At 29.9% G+C, this 14,745-nt stretch overlaps 1 protein-coding gene across 2 annotated transcripts in view; it reads right to left on the reverse strand.

Moving 5' to 3' along the window:
• The window catches only part of LOC147816233 (histone deacetylase 9-like), a 163,336-nt gene that overhangs the window by 21,729 nt on the left and 126,862 nt on the right, over positions 1–14,745 (reverse strand). For both annotated transcript variants that reach the window (XR_015431892.1, XR_015431893.1), the window contains exon 11: positions 11,855–11,897. The gene's annotated coding sequence lies outside the window, so the exon portion shown is untranslated. The remainder of the gene's footprint in view (positions 1–11,854; positions 11,898–14,745) is intronic.

The raw sequence follows: 14,745 nt of genomic DNA on the forward strand, positions 1-14,745 counted from the left end.
TAATTAGCAACATTAATTATCATTCTTAATTTTAGAATTGCTTTTCTTTATATTGTTTGTTTTTGCAGTACGCATCATAAATAATAGATGCCAAATTTAACTAAAACACATTATGTATAAATTATAAATAAATGTAAATGGTGGTAATTAAATGTGTACATTCATCAAGCTATTAATTTCGGTTCAATCCACGTCTAAATTTCGACTACGAGAATACGTTTCTAAGATACGTTTCTTGATGGTTGTTTCGTAGATGTCTGCTAAAGCCCACCGCTTGTATTAGCCATATTACGTCTATCATAGATATCTTTAAGACGTCTATACTTGTTGAGGATTTATAATACCAGATGGAGCTGAGCACAAACAATTTTTTTTATTATTTTTTTTCTGCACTTCTTAAGTTTCAGTTTAGATTTAACCTACTGAACCACAGTGGAATAAAATAATTTGAATCATTTCAATTTGTGTAATTATTGTTGAATTCGAGTTATGGTGCTACACCGGCCGAAAAATAGGCCACCTGCATGAAATATGAGTTAACATTTGTTTTGTTTTGGTCTCCCTTAAGTCGGTAATTTATTTTGATATTTTATTGTATTAATTGTATTGTATTTATTATAGTAACGTGCGAGCTGTTTATAATGGATGATTTTGAAAAATTAAAGTCCAAACGGGTTGTAATCAGACAGCTGATTACAAAATTAATAAATAAAATTGACAAATTGTTATTAGAAATACTTCCTGATGAGACCTTGTATGATTCACTAAATCAGTTAGTTGAAAAAAACGGAACTTTAAAGGATCTTGATTTGAAAATTGAAAATTATTTTGATAAAAGCGATGAATTAGAGAGTGAAATTATACAAAGTCAAGAGTATCAAGATCGAGTAGTGGCTTATAAAGGCAAAATTGAAAGATATTTACTGAAATGCCAGACTACAAGACAGGAAGTAACGGTTAATAGTGGTAATAATAATTTACAAGAAAATATAACTTATGGAAATATCTCGCATGTTGCTAACGTTAAATTACCTAAATTGGAGATAAACAAATATTTTGGTGATGCTTGTGAGTGGCACAATTTCTGGAATAGCTACAACATAGCTATACATAGTAATGAGAGTCTTAAAAAAATTTATAAATTTAATTATCTTAAGATGTATTTAGGGGGAATTGCTTTGAGTGCAATTTCTGAATTCTCATTAACTGAAAGTAATTATGATTCTTCTAGTTGGAGTTGCTTACCGAAAGATTTGGTAGGCAAGATTTAATTATTAGTAGTCATATGAATAAAATTTTATCAATTAATTCTGTAAGAAATTCATATGATATTAAAGCTCTACGTAAGTTCTATGACGAATGTGAAATCCACATTCACAGTTTGCAATCAATGAATATAACAAAAGGTAGCTATGGTAATTTACTCTGTCCTGTTATTTTACAAAAGCTACCAGAGGATTTAAATTTAGATTATAATAAAAATAGAAAATCAAGTGTAGATTTTGACATTGATGAACTAATTTCATTTATTAGAAAAGAGGTAGAATGTAGAGAAGCCTCACATGTGTTGTCTAATAGTTCTAAAAAACAAAGTGTTCATTTTGAAACACAGCAACGTTCGGAAAGCCACAGTAAACATAATTATAATCGAAAGTTCTCATCTTCCTCTGCATTAGTTTCGGCATCTAACAACATATTTTGTTTGTTTTGTAATTCCAAAAATCACGAATCGAAAGATTGTTCTCTGACCATCGAAGAAAAAAAAAAAACGCTAAAAGATCAATTTCGCTGTTTCCGCTGCTTAAAGAAATACCACACATCTATTAAAATCTTCCCCTTAACGTCCGGCAGATGGCGCAGCGCCGCAACTGTTGTGTCTGTTTTGTTTTGCAAATGTAAGAAAGCGTAGAGGTGCGCGCAAATGAGCCTGTGCAATTATGATATCTGTAAATATTGTTTTAAATAAATAATTAATATTATTATCTTCTTACTCCCCCCCCCAAACGAGTTACTCGACACATGAAAAAATGATGTGATTACAACAAAAATCAGAAGTGGGATGAAAACCCCGTGAAAGAACCTAACGTAAACTCAAGGTATGTCTTTCTTGATTTTAAAATTATGCATGAGTCGGTATTATGAATTAAAGAAAGTACTACGTATTTTAAGAAAGTAAAAAGTATTTTATGGAAGTCAAACGTATTTTAAAAAAAGTGAAAAGTATTTTATGAAAGTATTACGTATTTTAAGGAAGTAAAACGTATTTTAAGAAAGTAAAAAGTATTTTAAGAAAGTTTAACGTATTTCTATAAACTATCAAAATGTCTTTTCTGGGAAAAGGCAGAAAAAATGATTTGATTGAACTGGCTAGCGAAATAGGTGAAACTGTACCACCCAATGCAGTGGTAATAGAAATTAAGAATATTATCACAAAAAGTAAAAATTATGAGGAAACATTCGTTAAACAAATTTTAGAGCGGATAATTGAAGAAAGAATCCAACGCGAAGAAAATGAAAGTAAAGAAAAATAAAAACTGTTAGAGTTTCAAGAACAGGAAAAATTAAAACAATTAGAATTGCAAGAACGAGAAAAAGTTAGAGAATTGGAAGTACAAGAACGTGCAAAACAACGCGAGATAGAGGAACGACTTAAGCTTAAGGAAATCGAAGACCGTGAGAAACAGAGAAATTTTGAGTTGCAAAAACTGCAATTGCAAAACGAAAATAAAATTGTATGCCAAACGTCAAATGAAGGTAATACTACGGTGCCAGAATCAAATATAAAGACTATTGATTTTCGAAATCTAATGCAAAAATTCGATGTAAAGGAATCCGAGATTTCGTCATTTTTAATATTATTTGAGAGACAGGCAAAACGAGTAGGGCTAGAAGAAGGCGATTATGTTTTTCACCTATTAGGATTGTTACCCCTCGAAATAACTCAATTAATTGCTAGAGAATCTGAGGAAGAGGCTAGTAATTACGCATTCGTTAAAAAATTATTGCTAAAACGTTTTAAGTCAAGTCCAGAAAAATTTCGTCAAAAGTTTGTTAGTCACGTTAAAGATTCAAAAAGTACATGGTCAGATTATGTTTTCGAAACACGTAACTTTTTTAATGAGTGGTTGTCAGGGTTAAAAATAAATGATTTAGATTCATTAAAAGAACTAATAATAACGGACCAATTGAAAAAACGCGTCCCAGGTTTAATGCGAGAGCATTTTATTGATTCATGGCCTAATTACGTAAACGCGAGCGAGTTAGCCACTAAATTAGACGAATACGATAGTGTGCGTTCCGGATTAAAAATAAACAGTGAAAAAAGTACTAAATCTGTAGGTCAATACGATGATTACAAAAATTATTCGCGGGTATCAAACTTCCCCAACTCAAATAGATACGATAATAAATTTGAAAACAGAAATGCGATGAGCCATAAATCTTTTGAAAAGGAGAGTCCGTCTAAATATGATAGCAATAAATCGTTTAATTCAAAAATTTGTAATGTAAAACGTGAACCAAAATGTTTTTCTTGTAATAATTTTGGGCATATCTCAAAAGATTGTCCGTATCCCTGTAATTTATGTGGATTAAAAGGGCATAGCAGAAAGAACTGCATTAATAAGAATAAAAAGGAAGTTAATTTAAGTGCGAGTGACCCTGAATATTTCGCCTGCGCCGATAAATATTTTGAGGAGTGCTACAATTAATAAACACATCGTCAGCTGTATTCTTGACGCCGGCGGCGTATTGACAAAACATACCGTAGATTGTAAAGGGGTTGGCGAAAATATCTATCGGCGTTGAAGGAGCGTCTCGCAAATCGCCAAACAACTGTGTGCTTATGTTTTTGTTTTGTTTTCGGTATCACGTATCTATCATTCACCAAGTTATATATGGGTGTCACATTTCAGAGTTTCAAATAAGCTGATCTTCATTAGATTCTTCTGCATTAAATGAAATATAAAGCGTATTTTTTTGTTATAGCTCCGACATAATCGTTTGTATTTGTTAACATAATTGTGTTTATTAGCGTTTTTTAGAAGATCGTAATAAAACTAAGATAAAAAAAATTATATATTATTACCTCCATAGCCCCCTTCTGTATTTTCATAACTTTCAATGTCATGTGCACTATTGTTTTTGAAATATATCCAATGTAACACAACAAAACAATATTTATTAAAATTTAAAACGATAAACAAAACAATTATGAGTATATAATAAGGGCCCTCAGCGGCCAACATAGAATTATAAAAATATTCTCTTATCGAGGAAAGACCAGCCTACGCGCCGGCTCCTCTTAATCTCTCTTCTGAAATCTTTAATTGGGTTAGTGATTAACTCGCCCTCTAGCGGTGAGCCAATCACTACAAAATGTATACGCGTATTTCGAGTAGTGAACTTCTTTACCTACTCATCCACTTATTAAAATTAATAATTTCACAATAACCTCTAATCCTTAATAATGAAATGATTATTACAATAAAGTTTGTTTACTTAAAAGATTAAAAAAAAAATTATTGTTCAGCAGTGACTTTGTTACTAATTCTATATTCATTAATTAAACTTAATGGTTCTGCTCGATAACCATTTACAATTTTTTTTAAATTTTATTTAATTTTCAGTTATTATGGAATTCCTTAAATATTTTTCGACGTAGAGGTTATTTAGCAATAATGCGAAAAGCTGAAATTTATAAATGTATAATATTTATAAATGTTTAAGAGAATTATTAGCAGCTATTTTGTACTAATTTTTTTTGTTGAAATGTTCATTATACACAGTTTTATAAAAATAATCGTAAAATTCATTGAACGATGGATACATTGACATTTTAAAATGCAAGTAGAATTCAATAATCATTTCATTTTATAACTGTAAAACGGTAGCTAAGTAACTTCGTTATCAAGTTTTACATAATACGAGAATATTATGCTATTGCTTTATAATGAAAGAACAACATTTTAAGTTCTAAACTTTTTGTGGAAAAGAAAAAAAAAAACGAAATTTTTTTCCTGTCATCGGTGTTAGCGATTAGAGAGTGTTTTATCGTATAAATGTTAAGTCAGTACCGTTCCATTTTAAATAAAAATGTATTTTGTTCCGGAAAAAAAATTACTTGAATTTGTCAATAGAAATTCCCTAATTATTGTTGCAAGAACTTTTAAATTTCTAATCAAACTTTCCTCTATTATAATTTTGTGCAAATAATTATTATTAATAATATAAATGACTATTAAAAGGAATTAATTGAGAATGTTCAATTTTAATAAATTAACTGTTTACGCAATCAGATTAATAACTTTTTTCATAATTTACAAATGGAGAAAAAGTCTTTTACAGTTTAAAAGTGAAAAGAAAAATAAAGTTGAGATTAAATTTATAAAGTAAGCATAACTCGAAGGAGGTTGAAGTAAGGGCATTAGACGAAGCGATTGTGTTTTTTTTAAATATTATCTAGAAAGAATTTTTCTAAAAGTATTTCTTTTAAAGTTTTTATCAAACTTTTGTTTTTTATTTATCTATAGTTATTGAAAGTTAAGTTGATGATTTTTAAGTTGAAATGAATGCCGCCCTGCTTTGCATATTTCAAATATTATTTCTAAAGAAATGTATAACTTAACATTAAACACCCAGGACCTTACAATTGTAAATCAAACAATCACTACATTTATTTATTAAAAAACACTCTTATGACCTGATAAAAAATTGATCTAAATCTTAAATGTGAGTTTTATAACATGTAATTTATTTAAACTCAGCACATACATCTAACCTCTGCTGTCGCCAATGTCTCAATTTTAAAATATGGTTTTTCTTTTATAAATTTTCTGATATTTTCATATAAAAGATAGTATTAAGTTCGAGAATTAAAAATTTGTGCCCAAAAAAGTTGCTAAAAATTATAATTATTATTAATATATGACAACAGGAAGTATTTAATTGAAGGTTGAAATTTTTTTTAATTATGTTATTTTTTAATTATATTTTTAATTACCAAACTCATATAACAGTATTTAGGAATCTATAAATTTATGTTACGTATGATAGTTGCATTATGACCTGTACGCAATGCGTGTAAATAAAATATATTTTTAAAATTGTGCATTTTCTATTAATTGCATTTATTATTCTTATATTGAAAAGGTATCAAGTTATCTATGACCTCCATAATGAATGAAGTATTTACCGACTTTTATATATATTAAGGAATTGAATCAATTTTTCACCAAGTTTAAAATCTCATCTCATTCCAAAAAAAAGTTATTTCATAAAATTATGCAAAAAAGTAATTTAATATATATTTTTTTTATAATGAATGCTTCTAGTAATGAAACAAACGCTTTCAAACTTTATTTTAAAAATATTGATTATTTCGTTTACAAGAAACTATTACTTTAAAGCGTGATAACATTTTTGAATACTCTATTTTTTTTCTAGTAAATAATATGTCTTTGTTTATTTCTAAAAAAATAATCTTTATAAAAAAGCTTACATTATTCTTTTATAGAGAATATTGATTTCATAGAAAATATCACTAAAATAAAACAGGTTATGTTTTCTTACAATAAAAGTTAAATAGAATTAATTCTTCAAAATAGCGTTTCAATAAAACATAGTATTAAAATGTTACGTTATTTTTTGTGATTGGTTCATTAATAAATTATTTTTATTTCTTCGCAAACACAATTCTTGTAAAAAAAATTAAAAAATTGAATCTGTTTTATCAAAAAACTAGATCGTTTTATAAAATATAAATTATAGCGCTTAATAAAATATGAATACAGTGTATTTGTAAAGTGAACCTGACAATAAAAAGGTGTTATTTTCTTTTTTATTTTCTCTGCTAAAAGGAATTAATGAGTTATTTTTATTCATAATGGCTAGTCGAGGAGAAGAAGAAAATATCGAATTACACTGCTTAGGTTAATGTAATTTCGTTCTCCCACCACATTTACGCGTAATCCATCGCCAACTCCACCTGCAATCGCCACGTTTACAATCTACGGTATGTTTTGTCAATACGCACACCCACCGACGCCTCTTCTTGTTTATTGAAAGAATCTGCGGCTAAGCAAGTGCGGGTGTGGGAGCGAATAACGCCGTGTAAAAAGGATCTTTATGGCTTCGGAAACAAAACAAACTCTGCTTCGCAGAGCATGGGAGCAGTGATGTTAGATATTAAAATTGAGGATGTATTGGGAAAAAGATATTTCTGTTTTGATCGTCCCGGACGTAGCGCAACACGTTGATCTAATTATCGGGAGGACATTTTTAGATTTCGCATATGCTAGAGTCGGCGATACCTTGCATATCGGTTATGAAAAAGATTACCCATTCATTAAATTAAATTGTATCAAAGTATGCCTTGTGTTAAGTTGAAAACGCAAGAAACTACGAAAATAATAAACAACAGCGCAAAAACTGAAGTAGTAAATAATGGGTTAATTTTGATTCAAGGAAATGAAAGTAATTTCGATTCTTTACTAGAAGTAAGGGAGGGTTAGACGATTGTACCAATCATTAATATCGGAAATAAAGAAATAACATTAAAGAAAAATCAAATCATTGGTAAGGCGGATTTAGTGAAAGAAGTGCTAAATGTAAGTAATTGTAATTTACTTGAGGATAATCCATCATTAGAATATTTTAGTGTTAATCCAGTAGATGTAGAACAAAAACCCATAACTTTAGATGAAATAAAATTTAATGAAAAATTAACGGAACAGCAACGACAGGATATCGTTAAGCTTTTGAATAAATTTAGAGACTGTTTCGCATTAAACATTTCGGAGTTAGGTTGTACAAATTTAATAAAAATGGATATTAAGGAAATTGAGGGATTAAAGCCCGTATGCATGAAACCATATAAAACGAATGCAATCGAAAGAAAAGCAATTAAAGAAATCGTAAACGAATGGAAAGAAAACGGTATTGTAACAGAAACGCGTTCACCATATTCGAGTCCTGTACTTTTAGTGCGTAAAAAGACAGGTGAAAATCGGTTAGTTATTGATTACAGAAAATTAAATAATCAAACGATAAAAGATAAATTTCCCCTTCCAAAAATCGATGACTTATTGGAACAACTACACGATTGTAGTCTGTTTTCAGTTTTAGATTTGGCTCACGGTTATTTACAGCTTCAATTAACCGAAGAAGCGAAATTAAAAACCGCGTTTATCACTCCAGATGAAACCGGACAATTTGAAAGAATGATATTTGGTCTTACCAATGCTCCAGCAGAATCCCAACGTTTAATGTATCGCGTGTTAGGATGTTTATGTAACAAGGATGTTTTATGTTATCTTGACGACATTCTTGTTCATGCTATAACGTGGGAAGAAATGCTAAATAAATTAATTAAGGTATTTGAGGCATTACGGGAAGCAAATTTGACATTAAAGTGTGTGTTTGCAAAAAATGAAGTTGAATTTCTGGGATTTATTGTTAATAAAGATGGGATAACACCGGGCTCCAGAATGGTTGAGGTAATTTCCAAGTTTCCCGAACCTAAAAATGTGCATGAGGTTAGACGTTTTCTTGGTTTAACAAGTTTTTTTAGAAGGTTTAATCAGAATTACGCCATAAAAGCTAAGCCCTTAACCGAATTAACTAAAAAGAATGAAGAATTTAAGAGGAACGAAAAGAAAAAGAAATCTTTCGAAAAATTGAAAAATGAACTCTCACGACAACCAATTTTGGCACTTTACAATGCCGAAGCTAAAACCGAAGTTCATACTGATGCAAGCGCAGACGGCATCGCAGGAATGTCACTTCAGTTGGGAAGCGATGATAAGTGGCACCTAGTTTACTGTGTCAGCAAGAAGACTACTGAACCGGAAAGGAATTACCATTCAAGTAAATTGGAGTTGATGGCCATAGTTTGGACACTAGAAAGACTCAGACAGTTTTTGTTAGGTATCAATTTTACAGTTGTGACAGATTGTCAAGCATTAATCGACATGAATGCCAAGTAATCCCCAAATCGCACGATGGAGTATTCTAGTACAAGAGTACAATTTTGAAGTTCGCCACAAACCAGGCATTAAAATGACCCACGTAGATGCTTTGAGCAGAGCTCCTATCTCAGACCCAGAAGACACCATGACAAGCCTCTACGAGAAATGTATGTCTAACACTGAGCGAAGATGAGCAAATTTTAATTATCCAGCATACTGACAAGGAGTTAAAGACATTAATAGACATTTTTAAGAAAGATGAAGGAGAAAGATCTGTAGAAGAAAGACAGAAAATAAGTAATTATATTTTCAAGAGAAATCGATTATACCGAAGAATACTAGAAAAAGGAAAGGAAAAACTACTCAACGTGATCCCAAAAAGTATGAGAAAAAGTACCGCTGTTAAATTTCATGATTTGATGGCACATTTTTCTCTTGACAGGACTGTCAACAAAATAAAAGAGCTTTATTGGTTTCCCTACATGAAGCGTTATTTAAGAAAACACATATCCATGTGTTTTGAATGTCTAGTGAATAAAATTCCCGGGGGAAAGCAACAGGGACATTTACATCCAATTAAGCCAGGAAAAAGACCATTCTCAATAATACACATGGACCATTTAGGCCCATTTGTGAAGAGTTCTAGAGGAAATCAGGATTTGCTCGTTATCATAGATAATTTTACAAGATTTACCAGACTCTCTCCAGTTAAAAACACATCTTCTCAACACGTTTTAAAAGCTCTGGAGAATTTCGTTCAGGATTTTGGACTGCCTGATCGGATTATTAGTGACAGAGGTTCATGCTATACGTCACATCAGTTTCAACAATACTGTCACGACAATGGAATAAATCACACATTGAATTCTACCCAACATCCCAAGGGTAATGGAATGGTAGAACGGGCTAATAGAACAATTCTATCCACAATAACAACATCGATGAGTGATCCACGTCATAAAGATTGGGATTTACGAATCAAAGAAACTGAAAGAAATTTAAACAACACCGTCAATAAAACTACTGATAAAACGGCTTTTGAAATCTTGCATGGATATTCTCCAAGATTCACTGATGGTATCCTTCGAAAACTTGCCGACGAGAGTGCAGAATAGTGGACTGATCCCAAGGAACTTCAAAAAGAAGCAACCAGTGTGATTGAAAAGAAACAACGTAAAATGAAGGAATACTACGATAAGAAAAAGTGTCGAACCATGACTTTTGAACCGGGAGAAATAGTAGTTGTCCGACGTCCAGCAAAAGCAACAGGAGAACCAACAAAGACTCAGCCAAAGTACAGAGGTCCTCTACTTGTGACTGAAGTCCTCCCCAACGATACGTACAGAGTGACCCAATTGGAAGAAAAAGTGGGAAATAGGTACAACGTCCCACGTGAGTCAACTAAAGCCATGGCGACCACCGTTACACGATGATGATGATGAGGTCTCAGGTAACTTATAAATTGGAAACAGGTAATATGAACTTTTGTTTTTTTTTTTTACTTCTAAGAAAAGAACTTTAGTATTGAACAGTTGAAAGACTTTTCTTTTTGGAACAATTAAAAAAAAAACAGAACTATTAAGCAAGACAAAAAAAGAACTGTAATAGAACTTTAAAATTTTTATTCATTCATATTTCAAAAAATAAAAAAAATAAATGTGTATTAAGTATGAAAAAAAAATGTTAATTGTCTATATCTATTATGTAATAATCGATGTATGTATCTTTTGTTAAGTAAGTGTCAATTGAGGGCAATTGTATCATCAGGATGCCCGAATATTAAAATCTTCCCCTTAACGTCCGGCAGGTGGCGCAGCGCCGCAACTGTTGTGTCTGTTTTGCAAATGTAAGAAAGCGTAGAGGTGCGCGCAAGTGAGCCTGTGCGATTATGATATCTGTAAATATTGTTGTAAATAAATAATTAATATCATTAAGCTCTTACTTCCTCTCCCCCCCCCCCAAACGAGTTACTCGACACATGAAAAAATTATGTGATAACAACATAGGTACCTATCAAAAATATTAAATATCTACTCTAAGATATACCCGAGAAGTAAATATTTAATGATAAAAATAAAAAATACCATTTTTTTCGAATCAGTAATAATTTCATAAACTATTAAAACCAAAATATTCCGATTAGCTGTCATTTCAATCAAGGGATTCATATTAATCCGATTCATATTAATCAAGGGATTCATTTTGATCAGATTTATATTAATCAGTGGGATTCAATATGAAACAAAACTTGAACATGTGAAGCTTTGTGTGAAAAATATTTCAAATCGCTTTAAAAGTTCAAGCTATAATGAAATACGCAAAAAGTAAAATTAATATTAAGGGGTCCATATTCACCACTCTCCTGTTCTAACCACTAAAACCTTATTTCTCAGATTGCGGCTACCTCCTATTCGAATCCGCCAAGAAAATGATATGTTTATTCAGAGAAAGAGTACGCTTTTGTGACTGATTTCGTAACTTAAAATATCATTTGCACAAATTAATAAACACATATGATATAACCCCTTCGAACCATTCAGATTGAGCCCTAGAACGTGAAGATCTAATCGTTAGATCAAAAATTATTTATGGTAATCCATTAATATTATATATATATATATATATATATATATATATATATATATATATATATATATATATATATATATATATATATATATATATATATATATATTAATAGATTACCATAAATTCATGTTTATACAAGATTCATATTCATATTTAAGTTTTCCATTTGTGTTGCATTTTTGAAAGAAAGAAAAATCCAGCAAACGAAACAGGTAGCAACAGGTATTAAAAAATTTAAATTTTTGGACAAAACATGTGAAGATTTCAATATTGAAAAGACAAGAGAATTATAATGTTACCTGTATTTTGTTGTACTAGCTCAATTGGCATTATAACTCTTTCCTATAAGAGAAACATTTGCTTTAGCAAAACCATAGTTCAAAAAAAAAGAAACAAACAAACAAACAGCAGTATAAATAGTACAATCAAAAATGCAGGACATGTAATGACTCCCTCCAGGGTTGAGAAAAATTTAGACCAGACGTAACCCCCTATGTGTTTTTCAAATTCCGATTCTTTGATTAAGACATTATATAAGATATTATAAAACACACACTCTATATTTATCAAATTACACTCTCACTGCGTGAAATTTTAATCGAAAAACCATATCGTTTTTATTTTGCTTTTACAACCCTTTTATTGAAAAATTTTTTCTTTCGGTCTTTTATACTCAAAATACCGCATTTAAGTAATCGCTTTTTTTTTCATTGTACCAACTTCATCGCAGAATTCATTACAATTTCAAATTTACTTAAGCAACTAATTTTTTTCAGAAATGGGTAAGTTCATTTAATTCAGAAATTTCGATGTGATGTAATGATGAAATTGAGTGCTGATCATATTCTGACGTGCTAAAAACACGAAAGGAATCTAAGAAAGAATCTTTTGATCATTTTCACATGGTAATAAAAACTTAAATATTTTAAACATATTACGACACTAAGAGACATACTTAAGGTCTTAAGCGACTCCGGGCGAAACATTGAGGCATTTTATCATGGTTAATAAATATCAGATTTTGTTTAACAAGGTATAAATTAAACGTAAGAATTTTTTATTCCAATTATTATTTTTTACCTTTTAAAACTGTTTTCGTATTTAACAATCAAAAATCTGACAAAATGCATAAATAATTTTTAATATTATTTAACTAAAATTCTTAATAGTACTAATAATTAAAAAAGTTTATTATTTATTCATTTCAAACTATAATTACTGAATAAATTAGCTTACTTAGCCAGTTATTTTTTTCTCAAAACATTAAACTGCGTGCGTAGCCAGAATTTCCACCAAAAAACAAGCACCTTTTAAGCACACGAAAAATATTTTTAATCACTTTCCAAAAAAAAAAAAATCATAGTTAGGATCTGTGCAGGAATAAAAATTACTCTTTTTCTATCGTTTTAAATTCTTAATTTATAAACATAAAATCAATAAAATTTAAAAACATTTTCAAAGACTTTACATAATCATAATAAAATACCTAGTTTCTGATAAATATTGCAGAGAAAATTGTGAATATCATGCATTTTTTTGTAATTTAGAACGACAATCGAGAAAAATTTTTTTTTTAAAAGATAGAAAATTAAGCACCTTTTTACAAACCAAGAATTAAAAAGCACATTTAGGGCCACATTTTTAAAAAACCCAAATTTAAAATAAGCCCCTTTAAGCACTTTTCAAAAAAGCTGCGCACCCTGTTAAAGAATGACAAAGACAGAGAACCAACTTGTCGAATGAAAAGTAAATTAATTTAGTTGTGAAAACATTCTTAAATATAAATTATTCTAGGTAGAAAAAGTCTTTATTCTTTATTTATACAAGGAGTTACACTCTAACTACGCATTTAATTAATTTCAAAATAAATTCATTATCTATACATAATAATAAACGCGGCTGTGTGTGTGTCTGTAATCACAATATATCGCCCCAGAAGCCTCGCCCAGGCACGAAACTCGGCACATAATTGTGTTTTGACATAATGAAGTATTTTTTTTCTTTTTCAAAAATTTGGATTAGTTTTTTAGTTATCAGTCATTTTGTAAGAAAATCTATGCTTTTTCGTCTTCAAAGAGCCATATTCAAAAAACTATTAAAAAATGCATATACTTTTCTCCACTCTTATAAATGTATGCTAATGCGAACCTTACAATTGAAATATTAATTTTCGACAACTTAAACCAATAATATACGAAGGAATTAATAATTTAATTGTAAGGTTCGCATTAGTTTACATTTATCAAAGTGGAGAAAAGTTTAACTTTTGTATTAAAAATGTGGCAACATATTCGACACGTAAATAGAACGCTTCGCTTTGATATATTTGTTGCTGAAATAAATTTTGTCATTGTCACTCGATTACAAAAGTAAATTTAAACCAAAACTTGTTGGCATTTGAAGAAGAGCCTCAGAGCTCAAATAAATCTTGATAGGCTAAATTAAGCCTCACCTATTGAAACGCAGGGCTATAAGCGAAAGCAGAGAGCACGCCGCACTTTACTATACTCAATACTAAATATTTGTTGCTGTTCATAATTGTTATAATAAGTTTTTTTTCTTCTTTCCACACTCTATTTTTTTTTTCTTAAGCGAAGACGATAATTTTTGTAGCGATATAGAAATAGAAATTGATACCATAAAAAATTATATAGAAATAGAAATTGATACCATAAAAAATTATATAGAAATAGAAATTGATACCATAAAAAATTATATAGAAATAGAAATTGATACCATAAAAAATTATATAGAAATAGAAATTGATACCATAAAAAATTAATTCGTTTTCGTGTTCTTTTCATGTATTTAGTATTTTAGTTTTTTTTCTTAAGCGTTGTAGCTATTTAATACTTGTATATAAAAGAGGAATTTAATTGCTTTTGAAGGAACGATCACACTTACCTTGGATCTCTTTGGTTTTTCTATTCTATATTTTAACAGTTTTTATTAAATGTAATTAGTTACTTCAGAAAGTTTCAGTTTGCAGGTAAGCACTTAGATTTATATATTGAAGTTTTATGATTTGCTTTCGTAGTAATTGTTGTTCTAAAGTATTCGTTGACTTCTTAAAAACCCGATTACTGACATGGTAAAACAGCCTTCCAAAAAACTTTGTATTTTGTCAAAGAAAAAGATATTAAGAGATTCTCAAAGAAGAAGAAGGGCCCAAGAAACGTCTGTGGAACGT

This window comes from Parasteatoda tepidariorum, chromosome 2 (genome assembly GCF_982258835.1).
Source record: "Parasteatoda tepidariorum strain Cologne lab strain chromosome 2, Ptep-v5.0, whole genome shotgun sequence".
NCBI classification, from domain to species: Eukaryota; Metazoa; Arthropoda; class Arachnida; order Araneae; family Theridiidae; genus Parasteatoda; species Parasteatoda tepidariorum.